The sequence below is a fragment of the Vulpes lagopus genome, chromosome 4 (genome assembly GCF_018345385.1).
Source record: "Vulpes lagopus strain Blue_001 chromosome 4, ASM1834538v1, whole genome shotgun sequence".
NCBI classification, from domain to species: domain Eukaryota; kingdom Metazoa; phylum Chordata; class Mammalia; order Carnivora; family Canidae; genus Vulpes; species Vulpes lagopus.
Genome location: NC_054827.1, coordinates 117,641,912 through 117,662,298, shown reverse-complemented (window position 1 = coordinate 117,662,298; position 20,387 = coordinate 117,641,912).

Sequence of the window (20,387 nt, the reverse complement as noted above, 5' to 3'; positions counted from 1 at the left end):
GTCAGAACCCCCCCGCCCCCCCCCACCCCGAGACAGGATCACCTGGAGAGGATGTCCTCTCTCCTCCCTCCTGACTGTGGGGACCACTGTGTGTCCTTCCTCCCTCTCCTGCACCGGCAGAGTGCAATGAGGAGTGGAGGGAAGAAACCTGAGGCTACCTAACTGTGAGTGGCCCGGCGGATCCCAGCTCTAGGACAAGGGTCCCAGATGTGTGACCTCAGGGAAAAGCTGCTGAGGTCAACTTGTGTTTTCTCCAAAGAAAGAACTTGGGAGGTAAGCTGCTGGAATTTTTGCTGCTTCAGAGGAGGAGGCTCAGGGGAACCCCCAGCCCTGGCTTCCCCCTTCCCACAGCCGTGGCCAGGGCAGACTGTCTACGGAGGGGAGTGGCCTTTGAACAGTGACTCCAGCAGGAGGACACAACGGTGAGTGGGATGTGCACAAGAGGACAGACCCTGCGTGCCCCACTGTCATCCCCTTGGTCCACAGGGGCCTCGCCTCAACAATCAGGAGAGAATGTAGGCAAGTCTGCTCCACGTCAGGAGAAGCCGGCGTCCAGTATGATGAGGCTCCTGGTGGGAGTTTGGTTTCCATCTGAGGAAACTAATTTCCAGGAAATCCTATGAGCAAAACAAGGAGGTGGGATTTCCCCCAAGTCTCCTGCTGTACTTGGCAGCGAGGCCTAAGGGGGTGCTGAAGAAGCGAGGGTAGAAGGGGGTGTGGCCACATGTGGCAAGTAGGGTTGGATTTGTAACTAAGGTGGCCTGGGGGGTTGCGGGGTGGAGGAGGAATGAGAGCAGGGAGCGCCAAGGGGAGGTCAGAAGTATGAATGGTCCCACAGAAGACAGGGGACGTGAGGACAAACCTGGAAGACTGTGCTAGTTTGTCTTTTATACACGTGTGCAGAGGTGTGCACTCCAACCAGCCCCTCCCGACCATCTCTCTATCTTACCTGGATACCCTGGATATCTTACCTGGAGCCCATTCTGCTCCCCAGCTCAGGGTCCACCAAGGGCTTCCTGTGGCCTAAGATGAGAAGCCCAACTTCCTGAAAGGACCTCACGCTCTGGCTTAACCTCCTTGGTCAACCCAACTCCACCACACTCCAGCCCTGGCCTTGACCCTGGGGAGAGGTCCGGACTCCGTGCCTGTGTCTCCACATCCCCATCTTCAGGGCCCTATGCTCCAGCCAGGAAACATCCCTGAGCTTGTGTCCTCGCCAGCATCTAAGCCTTGCACAGGTCTGCTGGCACGTCTCCTGCAGCAGCTCCCACGCCCTGTGCACCTGAGCCAGGCTCTCCCAGGAGAAGGGCGGCCCACTTGCCTGGATTCCCCCAGAGACCCCGTGTAGTGCCTGGCGCATGTGGACACACCACAGATGCTGACCGGGTGCCAGTCCTACCTCTGCCAGCGCCGCCGAGTGCTTGACAAATGGCCAACCTCGCAATCAGGCGGCGGCTATCATGGCTGAAGTTACATTCATTCTGCAAAGTTTTACTCAGCAAAGCAAAAGTACGACATTCACTTCTTTCTTTCCCCAAATGTCAGGGGAAGTACAAGACACAAGCCCATTTGAATGGGCCCTTCCAGTGGTCTTAGCAGGAGGCCTTGGACTTTCCCCTGCCCTAAACGGAATGGCAGATCTAGAACAGAAATGGAGGAAGCAGAAGTGTGTTCGGTGACACATGAAACGGGCACCCTCTCCCCCCCTACCCCCGAGCATGGTTCTCCGTGGAGAGTGAGGACTCAGGACACCCCGAGGAGCAAAGCACAACGGGCTGGCGGCTCCGCAGGGCTCACTGCACACCTGCCCCAGGTGGGCCCTGTGCTGCATCCAGTGCCCAGTGTCGTTAGCATCGTCCTCGTGGTGGAATGGATCTCACGAACCACTGGACACTTCTGCTGCCGGATGCTAAGGGCCTCTGCACAGCACGACAGGGAGGAGGCCGGGAGGAGGCCGGCTTGGAGACTCAGGCTGGCTCCTGGGGACGAAGGAAACACCGCCGGCCCCATGCACAGCTGCTGAACACACCCACGCAGGGGTACAGAGATGCTTTCTGACGGAGCCCAATGCAGACCCAAAGCCTCATGGAGGGAAGACTGGTCACAGCAGCTAGAGAGCAGAGGATGGCCTGAAAAACAGGAGCGACCCTAGGGAGGTTTAAGTAGAGGCGTGATGAGGGCAGTGCCGCACTCTGGGAAGGTGGGCTGGACAGGACTCCCCCACAGGACTGACACCAAGGACACAGGGGTAACAGAGACTCTGTACTGATGTTATTGAGACATAATTTTCAAAAATTAAAATCCATCTGCATCAGGTGTGCTCTCAGTGCATTCAGACAAGTGTCCGAACGTTCCATTAACCTACAAAGCGTTTGGAGCAGAACATCTCTTGGTGCCCGCATCCACTCGGTCCCTCATGCCCTCCTGGCCACAGGCCACCACCCCTCTGCTGGATGTCACAATGGACTCGTTTTTCCTCCAGTCTCATGAACATGAAATCAGCCGTGCATGCTCTTCTGAGCCTCCCTTGGTTTGCTTAGCTTAGTGGCTTCGAGATGCACGCGTGCTGCTGAGTAGATAGACAGGGTATTCGCTTTTGTTACCGAGCAACACGTCCACGCGTGGACGTCCCTCAACGTGTGTATCTGATCCCTCCCGACTGTTTTCAGCTGCCATGAATAAAACTGCCATAAACTTTCATGTGCCGATTTCTTTAGTGAACCTGTGTTCACTTCTCCCAGGAACACCTCTAGGGCTAGCACTGCGGGGTCGAGTGCTAAGTGATTCATTTTGGTTTGGTTTTTTTGTGAGGATAAGCGGTTTCATCAGAAACCACTACCATGTTTTCTGAAGCAATGGCGCTGCAGTCCAGGAGGCCCAGGCGCTCTCCCTCCTTGCCAACATTTGGCGTGGTCCATCTTGTCAATGTCTCCATTCTGGCATCTTGTTGTGGCTTCACATGTGTCTTCTTTTTTTTAAGATTTTATTTATTTATTCATGAGAGAGAGAGAGAGAGAGAGGCAGAGACACATGCAGAGGGAGAAGTAGGCTCTATGCAGGGAGCCCGACGTCAGAATCAATCCTGGGACTCCAGGATCATGCCCTGGGCCAAAGGCAGATGCTCAACTGCTGAGCCACCCAGGTGTCCCTCGCGTGTGTTTTCATGACTGTTAACACCTTTTTGTGTGTTCCTTGGCCATTTGTGTATCTTCTTTCCATGAAGCATCTATTCTAAGCTTGTGCCCATTTCCTAAAAACTCAAATTGTCCTTTTTACCAAGTTTAACAGTTCTTTATGGGTTCTGGGTACTCCCTGCAGCATATTTAAGGGAATTTCAGTTGCAGGTGATACTGTCTGAGCTGGGTCACAGAGCGACTGGCAGGGCAGACTTGCAGGATCCAGGGGAGGTCAGGGCCCCATTGGTGGCTCAGAACCAGCGATGGGAAAGAGTAGAAGGGCACAGGTGCTACCATGCAAGAGCCTGTGAAGGTGAGGCCAGGACAAGAAGCCGTCCCAGCTGCCCCAGCAGACACTTGCTGTGTAACAGACTCCCCCAAACCCAGTGTGCTGCTCTGATAATCGCTCAGTGACGCGCCCACTGGTTAGGACACGTGGGGTGGCCACTGAGCCAGTCCTCCACGCCAGGTCTGCAGTCAGCAGGGACAGCTCTCATTCTTGGGGGGCGGCAGCCTGGGTGACCCTCGTCCTGGAGAAGGCTGAAGCACAAGTGTGTGAGGCCAACACTGAAACACGCTGCAGGCCCCTGCATGGGGCACATCTGTCAACACCCACCCAGGACAATGTGACTCTCACGGCCAGTCCTCTAGCAGGAGGGGAGTGCATACTTGTCAAATAATCCAAACTGTCCTACCCGCTACCCAGGAAGTCCCCCTGAAAAAAGAGAAGTTGGATCTTTACTGACCCGGTGCTGTAGGAACACGTGTGCTTCCACCTGCCAGCACTTCCCCTCTTTCTGAGGAATCTTCCACCTGCAGCCCCGTCACATGGCTCCGACTAGAGGCACCCACCTGGTCTGCAGTGAACCTCCAGAGCCCTGAAAATCGTGGGCGGGGCTCGGGGTTGGCATCTGACCTTAACAGAGCCAATCAGGGCCTCCCTCAAGACACAGTGAGGATAACAAGGCCTCACCAGCGTGGGGTCTGGAGATGGGGCCTGGAGTCCACAGGGGCTGTGTTGCTCTGGATGGGACATTGGTAGGAATGAAGGAAACCTGCATGCAGAGAAAGGGGGTCCTTGCTCTCCCCACGTCCTTGGGCCCACCTACCCCGTCCCGTGTGCAGGTGCCTGAGAAATCACAGAGGCTTTCCAATACATTCTCCTCTTTGTCAAGGTTACAACTCGTCACTCCTGCCTAGCGGGAACTCCATTGCGGTGTCTCTCCATCAAGATGCCTTCAGGAGAACGCAGGCGTTGGCTTTACTGAGAATGTTCTTGAAAGAAGTCACGTTCTCTGAGAAAGAAACACTGTTTGCAGTAGAGCGAGGTGCTGGCCTGAGCAGGACATGCGGCAGGCAGCAGGTGTTTCTCTCCCCAGCATGGGGGGTCATCTCCCGACCCCTGTTCTTCTGCACCTTCTGGGGGCAGAACTGCACATAGTGTGAACAGGACTGTCTTGGCAGCCCTGCCTACAGCCTCGGTCCCCAATCGAACACAGGGTAAACAAGACATCATCATGAGCACAGACCCCATTTCCTTTAGCCGCTCACTCGTCGATGGACATTTAGCTTGATTCCACATGCCGGCTGCTGTGAATAGCACTGCCAGGAACACGGGTGTGCAAATATCTGTTCAAGTCCCCGCTTTCATTCTTCTGGATCTGCACCCATGAGTGGAGCTGCTAGATCACACCTATTCCATGTTGTGGCTACGAGGGATGACTTTCTGGAGAGCAGAGGAGTGACAGTGGATGAAAATGATGCCAAGCCCCGTGATAATTCTACCTCCTAAAATAACTGAAGACGAGCTTGCATTGTGCTGACTCCCCCGCCTGCACCCACATGCACACTCACTCCCATGCACACTCATAGCTCTCTGGCGCACATACTCATATGCTCTCAAACACATAGGAACCCATAGAGTGTGCTCACCCATGCTCGCTCACCCACACTCGTTCACCCACCCTCACTCACACACCCTTGCTCACACACCCTCATTCACTCACACTCACTCACACACCCTCACTCACCCACAGCTACGGTAAACCAGCTGGAAGCTGGAGCACGCACCCACAGTGACAGGAAGGACACCCCTGATGGGCACCCCTGACATGGCCCCGAGCCATCTCGTGCTGCTGCTGGAGTTGGATCCTCTAGGACAGGGCCGCCCCGCAGGCCAATGCCCAACGGTCAGGAAGCTCTGGGGATGGAAGTGTTGGGCTCTTGCAGCTCCCCAAATTTTGGTGACTTTCCTGTATGCTTGGCTGTAGGAGGGAAGACCCCCAGCTGGTCTGCTTGCCCCTCACACTGAGGATGAGGTTCTTGATGACCTCATGGCAGACCGTGCCTGACTCAGAAGATACTCACCTGTCTAGGCCAGGCTCTGCACATACCCCATTCACACCGAGGCTGGAGCGTGCATCTTCCCCGCTGGCTGTCCTTGCATCCCAAGGTCCTTGGAAAGCCACACAGTTGGGACCAGGAGCACATGAGGATACGGTATTTTGCAGGATACATGAGCAGGGCTGGCTCAGCTGGCTCAGGCCCCAGAAGGAGTCCTCACTCGACTTGATACTTCTCATGCCCCTCAAGAGGCAACATAAGTAGCAGTAGCAGCCAAGACTCATTCCCATCAAGCCTGTAGGCCCTTCCTGCCCACAGGTTTCTGGAATGCTCTGCCTCTGTCATCTACACCGGGGAAGAGATCCCCATGTGCAGGGGAACTCCCTGCACTGGTCAGAGCCAGAGGTCTTCTCTGTGTTCACAGTGACCAGATCTTTAAAGGAGACCACATTTCCCCTGTCACAAAGCCACCATTTCTGTGGCTCTTCCTCCCCAGCCTAAGCTTGCAGGTGATGTTCGGGGGCCAGGCTGTGGTGCATCCTGACATCCAGCAGGGACATGGCACAGCCGAGAGAGAGAGACCCCGGATTGGGGAAGGCATTCAGAGACCCAGATGCTGGTCCCAGCTCTCTGCTGACTTAAACCCCTGGGCCTTTGGCTGATCAACACAATACCCGCTGTTCTCAAAGGTGGCTCAACATGCAGTGTCTCACAAACCAGAAAGCTCCGTGTCAATGCCAGCTGCTTCCCCATGTGCTAAGGACTTCTGGAACGTTCTGAGTTCTGCTAACTGCCCGCAGCACCAGTGTCCGGACCCTGGGGGTCCTGCAGCCTGGTCTCTAGGCCAGGCTCAAATGCAGGCCTACTGAGCCCATTATCCTACCTGGGCCTTGATCTTTCCACCTGTAACCTAAAAAAAAAAAAAAAAAAAAGGGACCAGAACATTTCCACATTTTCTCCCAGCTCCCCAATTCTTTGATCCTTATCTTAGGTCTGTATAAGGGCTAATTAGTCTCCTGAGACAAACAAGAGCTGTTTCTACCCCAGCAGAGGTGCGAGGCTGGGAGGGAGGTAGAGTAGCATGAGCCAACAGGTGCAGACGTGGGACGGGGTCAGGGGCACACCGAGCTCTCTTTTGTGTGTGTTAAAAGTCTTCTGCAATAAAAACGTCTTGTTAGGAGAAGTTCTGCTGAATGTGTGTTCACGACCTGGTTTCCAATGCCCTCAAGTAGTAGCCGTTCTGATACAGGTGCCTTCCGAAGGAAACTCCCCTCCTCTGCCACCTGGAGCCCCCGCCTCTGCCTGGGCCGCAGACGCTTCACCAGCATGAGACGAACTCAGGGAGGATGGGGGTTTCCAGAATCTTCTATTCCCACTTCTCATTTCTCAAGTCACTTGAATGATCACATACATAAAGAAAAATGTCAGGGACGGGGAAAAAGTCAAACTGTCACGGCATGAAGGAAGGAAAGCCCTGTCTCTGGAGCTGAGGCTCCATGTTAGAACCATGGTCCTGATACAGAGGGGTCAACGGTCAGACGTGCATCCCCCTGTTTCATTATGGGGACTGTGTCCTGTAGCACTTGGGGCGTACCAAGGAAGTGCAGTGCTTGGGAGGCTGTGCGGCTGCAGTGATGCTCACCTGGGAGCTGCTTGCAATGCAGGGTCACCTGCCCAGGGGTTCCCTCAACCAGAGGGAACTTGGGGCCACCTGGACAGACAGAAGCAGCCCCCCAGAGTGATACCTAAACCTCTTCTCCCGGGAGTAGAGGGGCTGGCAGGATTATGGGGACTCAAACTTAGCCCTAAACAGAGAGGGATCATCTCAGCGGTGGCCCCTCCCTGCCCACGCACCCGCCCAGCAAGGGCAGCAAGTCTAGCCTGAGGGCACCTGCCCACACCAGTGCCTGTGTGTCTACCCTGAGAGGCCACACTGGTCTTGCATGGGGGCTCCAGGAGGGCCACCCTCCAACCTCACGACTGTAGGCAGGCTGCCCAGCCGTCCCCAGGCCTCCAGATGGCAGGGGAAGGCAGAGAGGCCTCTGGGGTCACTGGCAGCAAAAGTGCCAGTTCAGGTTTTATCATTTCCCCAATTGTGTGTTTAAAGCAACAATCGTCAAGCACTCAGACCTGAATGATTCGGATTTTTAAAGGACCCAGGAAGAGAGCACCCCTCCCCTGAGTAGGACCGCAAGCCTGCAGTGAGCTGGGAGCCTCACAAGGAGCCAGGAGCCGAGCGCTGAGGGCAGACAACAATCAGACCGGTCCTGGCCCCAGGGAGGCCCCAGGCTGGAGTAAGTAGCAACACGGGCAGCGGACAGAGAGGCTGTCATAAAACAAAATAGAGAGCGGTAAGCATCCGGGAGGAATCTCGGTGGTAGAAGGATGTTTGCAAGGGCAGATGAACACTTACGGAACGTCTACTGTGTGCCCGGAACTGCGCTGCAAACCTCACCTCTCCGAAACTCCTAAAGGGTGTTAGGAACTCCATGTCACAGAGCCCGACACAGCCACGTCAGGATTAAGATCCAGGACTGTCTCACCCCAAAACACATAGATGAGATGCTTAGCCATCTTTAAAATTCACATCTGGATACGCGCCGGTGCAAATACGTGTTAGCTGTGTTCACCGTGACACATCAGTGGGGTATCAGTGTCACCGGGGCTCCCAGCTGCAGCCCGGAGGCGGTCACACCCAGGAAAACCCCAGGGCCTCTGCGGAGCGCCACCTCGCGCCCCCACATGGGATGACGGCAGAGGCAGGAAGTGGGCTGGGGTGGGGGCGCAGGGGAGCCCTGGCCAGCACCACCCACAGAGAGGACAGGGTGCGGGCTAGGGTCCCTGCTGTGTGAGCACCAGAAGGAATCTGGGTCGGGGCCAGCCTCTCCCAAGGCACCTGTGGTCCGGCAGGGGAGCTGCGGCCCAGGATGGGGCACAGCAGGGAGGGGGCAGCCGTGACGCTGTGATGCTGAGGGCTGCATGCTGACAGAGGAGACCATTGGGGGGTGGACACTCCAGCCTGCGCAGGACAGGCTGCCCAGCAGGGAGCCAGTGGGGAGCAGAACAGGGGCTGGGGGGCCTCAGGTAGAATCCAGCGGCCACAGGAGCCCAGGCAGAAAGAGGGCCGAGGCCAGATCATCAAAGGCCTCACGCCACGTGTCAGGAGGAGACCTTACTCTGTGAGACGGGGCTTGATGCAAGGCAGTGCCGCAGTCACATCTGCATTTTAGAGAGAATGATCCAGGAACAGAGGAAAGTCTGGGTGGGACAAGGGCCCTGGGGTGATGGGCCCTAGGGTGTCAGAGACACCTACACAGACATGCTCAGTGTGACCTGGGGCAGGACATGCCTCCTTCCCGGGCCTCTGGACTGGCTCAGACTGACCCGCAGGCACTAAGGGCTCTGACGGGGGAAAGAGGCTCTATTTCTCCCCAACACCCCACTTCCTTCAGAGCACCTCTGCTTGCACCTGCCTCATGGGGTGGGTTCCACGAAAGAGGTCATTTGAGAAAAGTGTTTTGTCACTTTAAAAAAAAAAAAAGCCCACTGTAGAACTCAATGGCCTCTTGAGCTTTTCCTGTTCTGCTGCTTTATGAAGATTTATTTGTTTGGTTCACTAAATATTTATTGAACACATACTATATAGTAACAGTCTCTATAAACATAAAGTTAACCACAACGTGCCCCTCTCCTCAATGGGCTTAAAATCTGGCAGCGGAGACAGTAAGAGAAGGGATAATTATGCAGATCACGAAGTAGGGAAGGATTTTAAAGACAAGGTGGCATTTGAGCTGGGCTTTGCAGACTATATAGGAGTTGGTGCTCCACAAACAGGGATGGGGCACGAAGTGATGTAGACTGGCTCTCCCATCAAAGCCAGCCAATGCACCTGCTTTGTGGCATAGTGAGGTAAGAATGTGGCAAACACGACTGGGCCCAGATATAAGATGGGGAAGGGCCGGCGAGTCTGAGCATTTGGGGCCCTTTCTCCCAGGACAGCTGAGGGCTCAGAGTAATTGTGATGCATACACATCATGTGAGGCTCAGCTTACTCCAGGAGTTCAAAGTTGGTTCAAGATTTTAAAAATTTTTTAGTATATTTTTCCAAATGAACATAACAAGAAGAGCAATCATAGGATCAAGTCAATAAATGCAGAAAAACTTTTGATAAAATGCAATGTCCATTTTGGGTTTTTTAGAAAGTAAATTAAGGGGAACCTGGATGGCTCAGTGGCTCAGCATCCGACTCTAGGTTTGCCTCAGGTCATGACCTCAGGGTTGTAGGATCGAGCCCCACATTGCGCTCTGTGCTGGGCAAGAAGCCTGCTTGAGATTCTCTCCTTCTCCCTCTGCCCCTAATAAAAAATGCTAAAAAATTAATTAATAATAGAAGCGAACTTCCTTGATCTAATACAGATATAGGCATACCTACAGCAGACATAGGATGATCACGGGACCCAGCAGCTCCATGCCAGGTATACACTCAAAAGAACTGGAAACAGGTGTTCAAATCCAATTGTGTCCTAGGCAGTGCTGTACACACCACTGAAAAGTGGACTCAACACAAATGTTCATCAGCTGAGGCACAAACAAATGGAACATGACCTCTCCAAACAACGGGGCATTCTTCAGCCATAAAAAGAAGGGAGCACAATACCTACACAAGGAATCTAGTGAGGTGGAGGGGAAGAAACCAGACACCGTGGGCCACATGGCCTGTGACCCAGGAGGCAGGAGGATGGGCATGACTGCTTACTGGGGAGGAGTTCCCTTGTGGGGGAATAAGGTGTTTGGGATAAGACCCTGGTGATGGTTGCAGGACACCATGGGTGCACTAAATGCGCCAATGCTAAGTTTTCTGTTATGTGTATTTTATCGCATGAGAAATTAGCATTACCACATGTTGGCAAGAACTGAATTCTTGTGCCTTGCTGGTCAGAATGTAAAATGGTACAGCCACTCTGGGACACGCTGGGCATTTTCTTTTAAAATAAAAGTGCATCTGTTTCCCATCCCCACCCTGAGGCAAAAAGAACCCAAGAAAAATGACAACATATGTTTATATGCAGTTTTACAAAGAATGTTCATGGCAGCTTTTCCTCTTAACATCCCCAAACTGGAAACAGCACAGTTGTCCCACTGAATAAACAAACTGGAAGACATATAAGAATGGAATACTAGTCAATGATAAGGAAGCATGAGCAACTGATCCAGGCAACAACGTAGATGGATGTCAAAAACATGATTATGCTAAGTGAACAAAGCTTTCCAGAAAAAGCAAACACTGTACCATTCTACTTACAGGATTCACTGTAAAAAAAAAAAAAAAATCAGAAACATGGTTGTCTCAAAAGGGCAAAAGGAGGGACTGACTATAACAGGTGTAAGGGAACATTCTGGGGTGGCAGCAACATTCTGTAATGTGATGGGGGTTCGTGCTACATCGATGCATTGGTCAAAGCTGAGCAAATGTGCACGGGTCAGGAGGGAGCTCATGTGTACCTTGCTATCTGTTAATGTTACATCGAGAGAAAAAACTATAAGCAAATACTGAATGCTAGTTCATAATATGCTTGCTGTCCTATCTGGAAGCAATGTCCTGATATCTACAGTTTACTTGAAAATTTGGTCATATGATAATGAAGCACTGCTCTTCATCCAAGGGTCTGTCAAGAGAATGACAGGCCTGAGTGGTGATGTCTGCAACCCTAGTGATGGAGAGCACCCTATCCATATCATACTGAGTGAGAACTGACTATATACACATATATGTACGTGCACATTATAGACTTTAAGTGTTATAAAATGCTTACATTCATAAATGTGCATATACACAGATGTGTAAGATATAAGTGTATTTTATTATATGTGTTAGTCTTGTGTACACATATATGTATACGATATGCATACATTTTTCATACATATGTCTCTCTCTCTCTCTCTCTCTCTCTCTCTATATATATATATATATATATATATCCAGAATATGGAAAGAAAAAGACAGCACACACAGCAGGAAAACAAGCCAAAGCCTCAAATAAGCACTTTGCAATAGAACACATCCCATGGCCAGTAAATCCATGTAAAGGTGTTCGAGCTAACTCATCATCAGGGGAATACAAGATGATGCCATCTATACCCCCCAGAATGGCTAAAATTTAAAAAGCCAACAACACCAAGCATTGGTGCAGGTACAAGCAGGTGCGGCTCTGATTAGCTGCTGATCAGAATATAAGTTGATAACGGTCGCTGATGTGCCAAAGTTGACAATATGCGTACATACCCACGCGTACCGTGAGACCCAAGAATTCCATCCCAGGGTTTACAGCCAGCGGGACACATGCACATACGGAGCTGGAGCTATGCTCTGCGCTCACAGCAGCATTATTCATAATTGCCAAAAGCCAGAAACAATGCAATGCCCGTCACGATAGACTAGATCAATCACGGGTGGTCTCTTCAGATCGTGGAAATCTGTACAGCACACAACGGGAACAACCTACAGCAACACACAGCAACTAGAATGGACCTCACAAATGTAAAACTGAGCCAAAGAAGCAAAACTCAAGAGTGCACATGGAGTGATCCCGTTTATAAACAGTGCAAAACAGGCAAAGTTAAACCATACAATTCAGGCCAGCATTCCGGTGTGGCAAAAGGGAAAGAGCAGCGAAGTGGTTTCCATGAAGGTCAGCGCAACGGAGGCAGAGGATGGTAATTGCAGAAGGCCTCGGGGAAAGGGAAGCAGAAGGGGGAGGGGGCCGAATGCCCATCAGGGTTCCAGAATGTTCCATGTCCTGCTCCATCGCTGGTTACTTGGATATCTGCTTCGTAATAATTCCTGGAGCTGTGTGTTTATGTTTTATACACTTTTCTGAGGGAGTCTTACATTTCACAATATATATATATATATTTTTTTTTTTTAAAGAGGCTCATGATTTACAGCAGGGAGAAAGGAATTATCGAAACTCCCAGGTGGCACTGCGCAAGCAGGAGTCTCAGAGACCTAGAGAAGAGCTGCAGAGAGGTAATGGGGCCTCAGAGCAGGTGGCACAGTGGGGGCAGGCAGGCTGACTGCAGGTCCCACCACAGAAAGGCTGAGGAAGCCAGAGGAGAATTCAAGGCCAGATTAGGAAGGATGGGGAACAGAGCCAGCACACCAGACTGGAAGGTGTACCCCGTGTATGGGTTCCCAGCCAGGAGGGCAAAAGTGTCCCCTGGCACCTGCCACCTCTGTCAGAGGGAGTGACATCCTGTCTGTTCTTCACAGAGCTCTGACCCCTGGAGGGGACAGTAGCTTCCAAGTTACTTTTTCTGATAATTCTGAAGCTCTAAAAATAAAATTTTTAAAAATTTATTGTCAGGGGATCCCGGGGTGGCGCAGCGGTTTGGCGCCTGCCTTTGGCCCAGGGCGCGATCCTGGAGACCCAGGATCGAATCCCACGTCGGGCTCCCGGTGGATGGAGCCTGCTTCTCCCTCTGCCTATGTCTCTGCCTCTCTCTCTCTCTCTCTTTCCCTCCCCCCCTCTCTCTGTGTGTGTGTGTGTGTGTGTGTGTGTGTGTGTGTGTGTGACTATCATAAATAAATAAAAATTTTAAAAAATTATTGTCAGGACCTGGGACTTGACTCTGGAGGCCCTGCCATAACACGGGGCAGGCAGTCTTTCAACACCAGACTCAAGTCTGCCCAACACTTCCTTTCCTGCCGCCATCAGAGGGCTCCGGGAGGGGAGCCCCACCAGGTCTCTGGCTTCTCTGCTGCACCCCCAGCCTTCCCCTCCACTGGCCCCCTGCCACCCTGTGCCCCATGAGCCAGAGGGCATGCCAGGCCCAGCAAGGACTCCTCAAACATCACCTGCCACCAGGCTCCATGCTTGCACTCAGGCATCCCTGAGGCCGTGCCAACGATGGTATAGAATTAAGCCATTATGGTAATTTATAATAGGATAGAGTGATCTCACAGGTGGGCAGGTGCCAGCTACTCTGAAATACGAAAAGGCCAGACTGTTTTGAAGGTTTTACCAGGAGGCCCAGGGTCAGCAGTGTCAGGAGGAGCCGCACTTGAGGGGCCCGAGACCTGGGGCAGTGCAGGGGGGCTTCCTCCAGGCCCCCTTCAACTTCCCTGCACCCCAGTCCCTCACCACAGAGCTTCCAGAGTGGCAAAACATCTTGGAAAACCTCCCCTCCCATCATTAGATGAGTAAGACTAAGGACAAGCAAACATCCTTTCTGAGCTGGAGGGTGAGAACACACCTGGGAGCAGGAAGCCCGGCTGTGCTGACCATTGTGGTGAGTGCGTCAGCACCCACCAGGCTCCCTGCCACCCTCCTTCCCAGACTGGAAGTCTCAGGGGCCCCAGGGGCATCGGGGGCCTTCAGAAAGAGGAGATGGACCCCACATCCCAGAGCCCCTATGCCACAGGGACCTGCACCTGCCTGGGTATGGGAACAGTGACAGCTCCCACCTGCCCTTCCTGTGCTAGAGCATGGGCAAGCCCCCCCTGCCATGTCTCACGGGCTCTCCTGGGCAAAAGATAGCGCCCTGGGTTGTCTTTGCTTTTAGTCTTTGTCCCAATGGAATCAAAGCAGAATGGGATGTCGACACTGCAGTAGAACAACAGGACCCTAGAACCAGCAGCTCAGCCAACATATTCTGTCACATGTGACATCCAGTTACACTTCTCGCCAAAACCTTCCGTCCCTACCCTGGGACGTCTGGATACTCTTGTGCTGTGAGTAAATTAAATTGAAATTTTGGGAGCTATGTGTCAACCCACCCACGCTATGATACTGTTCCCAGGGGCCAGGCACCCTCGTGGAACCACCCCGACCTCTCGGCAGCGTCCTCTCTGGTCTCCAGAGTAGGTGCAAGTTCTTGACACTTTGCACCTGCTACATTCAACTTCAGTCATGCCACCGGGAAACCCAGATGTGACTGGGACTCTCTTTCAAAAGCAGGGCCTTCCTAATTTGATGCACTAAAACATTTTGCACAACATTGAAGAAAATGAGGCATAAGTGTCTCAAAATGAAATCTGGTCGTGTATCATCACCATGCAATGAAAAGAATATAATTTGAAACTATTAAGTAAAACAAAAAAAAAAATTGTCCCCATGGAGAGTTAGAGATCATTCATTAAGGACAGATTTCCATGAAGCATACGGAGTATTATGGCCAAGGGGTCTCGTGCAAACCTCATCAGCAGTGAGTCAAGTTAAAAGTTCACCTTCGCTTCAAACTTTAGCAAATCCTTGAATTCATTAATATTTGCAATAGCTCATTTCTCTCATTTGAGCCGTCAGGCTCCATTTCCTCTGTCTCCTGGCTTTGAACCTCTTAAAGGCTTTTTTTTAAAAAAACCTTAGATGTTTGGCGAGAACAGTATTTTAATTACATTTAATAATTTTTCAGTTCTCATTCTCCAGCATCTTCTCTGTTCCATCAACTGTGTATGGGCAGCTGCTCAGACACGGCTGTTCCTTCTAAGATGAGGCAGCCAGGCGTTACTCTGACACTATAATAATCTCAAAATGTACCGGTTTTCCTTGTGACTTAACAAAGTTTAGTGGAAAAACACTGTCTCCTCAAGCGATCTCCTCAAGCGAACTGTGTTTCCTCTGAACCGTGTTTTCGCTTCTCTACAAAGAGCGTCCAGCACCTTAGTCTGCTGCAGGAATGGAAGCACAGAGGCCACCGCCTACTCTCCCCCCATCCCAGTCCTCAGCCTGTGGGCATGAGCAGACAGGTGGTGGGCTTCTGGGGATGTTTCTCAGAGCTGGGGACGAGTGCAGCCTGTGGGCAAAGATGGTACAAAACTGCATGCGGGACGTAGGAGGCTGAACCCAGGAGAACGTTCTGGAGGCAGGTCAAGAGACAGTATTGGAGGCCTCTGGCCTCCTTACCTTGTCTGTGCCATGAGCTCTGCACTTTTGTGCAGCTTGGGTAGCTCCTTCCTGGGTGAGCACAGAACAGCCCACTGGGACAGAAGCCCCACTGGTTCTCTGGGGGGTGGGGGAAGATACCAAGGGACACTTGAAAAGTTCCCCGTGGCAGGCCTCTCTTGGCCTGTTTGCCTGGTCTTCACTAGCCAGCAGTCCCGCTTGACCAGGCATGGCAAAACGTGGTGGTGAAGAGCTGGGAGCCAGAGCACATGGGTTCAAATCCCAGCTTTGCCACTTCACAGCTGCATCACCTTGGGCAAGTTACATAATCAGCCTGTTGACTTGGTTTCCCCGCGTGTAAAACAGGGATAGCAAGAATACCTGTCCCATAGAGTTGCTGTGCAGACCGCATGGTTAACATGTGGAAAGCCTACAACACAGCCTGGAGCATAGTAAACGCTCAGTACATGCAAGTCACCACTGTCGTTTCCATGGAGTTGGTCTCAGGGTCCTGGCATCGCAAGCCTCCGTCTCCAGGCTCCTCTCAATGCCTACCTGCATTTCTTTACCCCTAGAGACCAAAGTCCTCATTCTCTCATTTTTTTTTCTTATAATAGTCCGAGAGTTTCCATCAGGAAAAGCCTGATTGTTTCACCAAAAAAGCCACATCTCCTAAACCATAAAACTGCTGATAAACTGAACTTAATAAAAAATAAAATGTGCAAAGAAGGCTGTCGAGAAAATAAGAAGTCACAGATTGGGAGGGGAAAAAAATCATAATGCATGATATATCTGATAAAGGAGCTGTATCCAGAATATATAAAGAACTTTTACAAGTCAATAACAAGACAAACTACCCACCCCTTGATACCCTCTGGGATGGCTGAAAAAATACAAGAAACAAAAAGGACAGAGCTCGGGGATGGCAAGGTTGTAGGAGGATCCAGATGTTCACAGTGGGATGACGGGAATGGGAGATGCTACGATTATAAACAAAGCGTGGCCATTCAGTGTAAAGTTAAACGTAAACTTCCTGTGCAACCTCAAAACTCCACTGTTAGTATTGTACGCAAATACAATATATCCGCCCAAAGAAGTGTGCTCAGACGCTCATAGCAGTTTCGTTCATAATTGCCCCGAACTGGAAACAACCCAAATGCCCATCATCAGGGGAACGGATAAACAAAATGGTATATCCGTGCAACGGAACACTGATCGACAATAAAACAGAATGCATTACTAAGACACACAACCCCAGGGGGACGTTTTTAAAACAGTACGCTAGGTGAAAGAAGCCAGACACCAAAAAACGACATGCCGTATGGTTCTATGCATATGACAATCTTGAACAAGCAGGGCAAGCAAATCGGTGGTTTCCCGGGGCCGGGAACGGACAGTGAAATATTTCTGAGGGGATGGAAATATTCTATATCTTGATCAAGCTGGCTGGCAGTGATGCAGGTGCCAATACTTGTAAAAAACCTGCTGAACTGAAAATAAAAAGCCCCACTTCGAATTGTATACTTAAAATGGGTGCATTTTATTATATGTAAATTTTACCACTGTAAATTTGCTTTTTGAAAACCAGCCAGCTTCATTTCTTCAGCAGGAGAAAAGCTAGTTCTCCATGCGTGGGTTGGCAGAGGGTAGAGCAGTGGGAGGAGACAATGTCCCTGCAGGGGACAGGCCTCCGTGGCCCTGGAAACGCTGTGTACCCCGCCTCCGCTGACCTCCCCAAAAGGGTGCATCACAGATGAAGAAGGTAGAATGTTTGTACCCCATCACCCTCGGGAACCCTAGCTCCGCGGGGCTCGGGGCAGCTCGGAGCAAGGTCCGGGGGTCCTGGGGCGGGAGGGAGGCCAGGAGAGGTGTTTCCACCACCTCTGCTGGCAGTGTGCAGACCCCCGTGGGCAGAGCCAGTTACACAGGAGCAACCGAGTCCAGACGGAGCTGCCGTGTGGCCTCCCCTGCCCTCTCCAGCATCCCCACGTCCAGCCTCACGCCAACGCCATGAGTGCTAGCTTCAGATGCGCCCCCTTCCTGGGCCTCTCCTGCCCCTGCTCCTCCCCACAATCCGTCCAAAGCTGCCAAGTGTCTCTTAGAAAGTAAACTAGACTAGACAACTGTTTAAAACCCTTCAAAGCTTTGTGGTTACTTTTCAGAAGAACTCCAAAGTCCTTCCTGTGCACTTTGAGGCTTCCTGCCAGGAGGTCTGATGCCTGCTCCTTCTCACGAGGGGTGCTCTGGCCACCCCAGGCTTCCCTTGCCTCTGACACATGCTTTCTCCTGCCTCAGGGCCTTGGTGCCTGTTGCTCTCTCTTCTTAGCTGTTCTCTGCACTCTTCACTTGGGTCACACTTCAGGCTTCAGTTTAGAAGCTACGTCCTGCCCCCTTGTGCTCACACGGAAGCGTCTGATTTTTCTGTTTCTAGACCTTGTCTTATTCTGTGATTATACACGTATCCCTGTGATGATTTGTTCCATGCCTGTTGCCCTCACTGCATGTCTTAAAAGACAGCAACAGGGGGTTGCTCCTTACTGGGCTCTTGAGGCCTAGAACCATGCCTGGCACTTAAGAGGCGTAAGTAGATATATTCCTCAAATGGGTGGATGAATGAACAGAGGGGTGTTTTAAAGTACAGGTTTTATGATTTTTTTAGATATGGCAGGGCCAACAGATCAGGATTCAACTGCCATTGAAAAAACTGTGTGTTATACTCACAGATCTCGGGAGAGCAGCACACATGGAGGCCATGCAGGGAAGCATCAGGCAGGAAGCAGGGGCCGTAGGGGGAATTGGGGCAGGAACCTTTCCTGTGGCTTCCAGATGAGGGAACAGGTGAGGCAGCATAAGAAGGCTTGGGATTGGCCAGTTTGGAGAACCTCAGCCATCCTGGGCAGAGCAGGGGCTGTCCTTGGGCATTGGGTACCGGGTCCCGGGGGATCAGGACAGGCAGTGGCCCAATGCAAGAGGCAGCTGGGGATGTGTATTGTGGATGGGTGGGTTCCCACTCAAGAGATGCTTATTTACTGTGTCTAGGAAGGACCTGGCCAGCCCCAGAAAGGGAAGTCCCTGCTGCATCACAGGGGCCTTAAAATGGCCAAGCCTCAGAACACAGCACACAGAGGCTGTGAGTGACACCAGGGACAAGCCTAGTACTTGACTGGAATAAATTCCCCAGAGGACTGGTCCTTCCATTATTATCACACGCACAAGCATGTGTACACACACACATAAATTACACTTGACTGTGGCATAGTAGGACTAGAGACAGCAGCTGCCCCCGGACTAGGGTCACTGAAGGAGGTGCTCCCAGCATGGCTCACCACCTTCTTTCCAGAAGCAGAATGGACCTTTCTTCCAGCATTATCAATAACAGGACCTGCCTCCCCAGCTGGAACCTGGTCAACTCCCCAAGGGCATGGGCCTCTATTTTAGCAAAGCCACCCACCCAGCCAGAGCTGGAGCAGTGGTGTCATCCCAGTCCGCGGGGGGAGGGCAGCACTGTGCTCCATGCCCACTGCGCCTCTCTCGCGGCCTCAGTTACCAGAAAGAACCCGACTTCGGTCCTCCCAGGCATGGGGTATGGATCAGATTCTCACCTGGAGACCACAGAATCTACCCCAGCTAGTTTGAACAGAAAGGTATTTATTAGGGGTTCAAGGCAGACCACAGAATTGCTGGGGAGCAGACAGAGGAATGTGCCTCCAGGAAGGACTCCCCCAAACCACAACACAGAACTGCGTGGCCATGGGCTCTTCTGTGTGCCCATGATTGAGCAGCTTCAGAAGCAGGGAGCTGGCCACAGAGACAGCTCCCTGCTGCCTCTCTGGCCAGCTCCCCGAAGCCACCCCCTAAACCAGGCAGCCACCAGCAGCCACCAGCTCCATGTGGCCTCCCCCACATTCCTCTGCCCATGTAATCCAACATCACATGCAGTCCATCTGGGTGATAGCAAGGCACTCACGTCTTGTACCCTATGGGAGTCTGGGAAATGCCATTTTCAGCTCTAGCCTCTCCGTAAGAATGGGTGTGTGTGTATTCATCCATGTGTCTACCACACACTGCTCGGTTCCTTTCACTTGGCCTGATGTGTGTCTCTAAGGGACAAGATACATTTGCTTAAAAAAAAATGAACTGTTGGACAAAATTCTGTCCTTAAATCTCAGTGGCTATGGCTCTACTCCCCATGATCCATCCTTCTATATGCTCAAGGCCATCTCTCTGGACATTGAAGTTCTCTACCCACTGTTGGCAAACGCATATGGCTTTTTAGAGCACAGAACCAAACATTTACCCAAACTCCAGGTAGACATTGGGAGGCTGTGGTTGTGGCTGCTCATCTAGTACATGATCCCATTTCCTAGCTGCCAATGAACAAATATGACCTGCTGGGCCATCTCAAGAGGCTAGGCAATTGGTCTCCACTTTCTCTGTCCCTTGAAATGCATGAAAAAGCCCTGTAACCTATAAGACATGCAGATGAGGAATACCTCGTTGGTATCCTTGGGATTTACCTGGAGATCCCTGCATTCAAATCTTGAGTCTCCCATAATGTGTGTGTGTAATTCAGGGCAAGTCATTTAACTGCTTGAGATAGCCATTTTCTCATCTATAAAACAGGCCTGGTACCAACCACTTCACAAAGCATTGAGAAAAGCAAAGGAGACGATGTACAGTAAAACGCCACGCAAACTGGTAAAGTATCGGCCAAGCAAGCAAGCAGGCTACATCTCGAGCCAACACCCGTGGATGGATCGGGCCATCTGGAGAGGCGTGTTGAGAAGGGTTCTGAGTGCCACTGGGAGGCAGATTGCTGGCACTGGGAGGGTGTCACAGACGTCACACACTCAACGCTATCACTCTACATAAGTGGGTACTGTGGCTGTCATCAGAGTGACAGAGTGTTCTGGAGCAGCCTTGGGACAATGGAACTCCATCGTTAATGAAGAAAGAGGAAATCTCTTGAAAGACATCATGGCTTGAA